Genomic DNA, 1,890 nt, shown 5'->3' with positions numbered 1-1,890 from the left:
GTAGGATGCTGACTTTCTCCTCGAGCAGAGTGACTTCAGGTACGAGTTCCTCGAAGAATCCTAAGCGGAGTGTTTTCTCATGGCAGCTCAGACGGGGGCCATGACGAACACTTCCATGGCACGTCGCACTGGCTAGAAATGTGGTCCTGAGGCTGTTCCAGTGCTCTGGAAATGTAGCTGTCCTTAAGGAACGAGCAGTGTGTTGCCCATCACTCGGCATACACAGAGGGCCTCAGAGAGACCGACCTTTGTGCCTCGATGTTGCTCAGCAGGCCCACAGGTGTCTGGAGGTACTCACTGATCTTGGAGGGAAAGTGATGCACATCCGAGGGGCCTAGGAGTCCTGAAAAGGGTACTCCTTTTAAAATAAAGCAGAGCAGGGGCTTCCCTGGTGGCGGAGTTGTTGAGAATCTGCCTGCCAATGCAGGGTAAACGGGTTCCAGCCCTGGTCTAGGAGGTTCCCACATGCCGCGGAGCAACTGGGCACGTGAGATACAACCACTGAGCCTTCACCTCTGGGGCCTGTGCTCCGCAACAAGAGAGGCCGCGATAGTGAGAGCCCTACGCACCGCGATGAAGCGTCGCCCCCACTTACCGCAACTGGAGAGGGCCCTAGCACAGAAACGAAGACCCAACATAGCAATCAATCAATCAATACATAAATCTTAAAAATACAATAAAACATTAAAAAAATAAAATACAATAAAGCAGAACAGCGACTAAGACTTCGTGGAAAGGGCTGCATGCCTCCATTTCTGCGCAGCTACTCAGGGACTTGCCTCGAGGCCAGTACTCACGTTGAGTTTCCCTTTAGCTCTAGAGCGTGGCAGGATGAGCTCCACCCCGGCCATCGAAGCACCCGGCTCAGCTAGAGAAAAGTCCTTTTCTTCCCAGAGCCATGCCTACAGTGGCTAGTGGCCTGTCAACAGCAGTCAATTTCAAGTAGCTTCAAGGCAGCATGAATGGAGCTTTCAAAATGGGAAAGCAAGGCTAGTTCCATCAGGCCCCCATTTCCGCGGGCACACGCAGCATACATCCCTGTGCTTTCTAACAAGTCCAAACAGACACAGGTTACCCAGTGGTTCCTTCCCTGAATCAACTCCTCGAAGCAGGGTGTTCTGCAAATAGCAAACTGCCTCAACAAAGGAACGCCCCAGCTAAGCCTCCGGGCCCGTTGCTCTTCAAAAGCCTGCAGTGTTACACCAGGAACTGGGCTTTATTTGCAGTCGGAACGCAGGCTGACATTCTCCTGGAGGCAGGGTGACTTCAGGCAGGCGGTCCCAGATGGAATGCGAAGCCGAGGGTTATTCTCAGTGCAGCTCAGACTAGGGCAATGAGGCAGACTTGCACGGAATGTTGGACCTGCTAGAAAGGTGTTCGTCGATCTGTGGGAGTGTTGAGGAAATCAAGCTGTCCCAAGAAAGAGTGCAGTCTGTTGCCCTACACTCGGCTTACACAGAGTGGCTCCGAAGGGCTATGGGCCTGGATGTGGCTTAGCAGGCCCATGGGGGCCTGAGGGTACACAGTGTTCTTGCAGGGAATAGGGTGCCCACGCAAGGCTCCTAGATGTCCTGCAAAGCGTACTGACGTTAAAATAATGCAGAGCAACGGCTATGGCCTCCTGGAAAATGCTGCACGGCTCCGCTTCTGCATGGCAATTCAGGGCCTTACATCGAGACAAGTGCTCACACTGACTGTCCCGTTAGCGACACAGCATGGTAGGATGCTGATTTTCTCCTCGAGCAGAGTGACTTCAGGTACGAGGTCCTCGAAGAATCCTAAGCGGAGTGTTTTCTCATGGCAGCTCAGACGGGGGCCATGACGAACACTTCCATGGCATGTCGCACTGGCTAGAAATGTGGTCCTGAGGCTGTTCCAGTGCTCTGGAAA

This window comes from Balaenoptera physalus (assembly GCF_965194825.1).
Source record: "Balaenoptera physalus genome assembly, contig: HAP1_SCAFFOLD_628, whole genome shotgun sequence".
Classification (NCBI taxonomy): domain Eukaryota; kingdom Metazoa; phylum Chordata; class Mammalia; order Artiodactyla; family Balaenopteridae; genus Balaenoptera; species Balaenoptera physalus.
The sequence above is the reverse complement of the archived record's forward strand: the minus strand, read 5'-3'. Positions refer to the sequence as shown.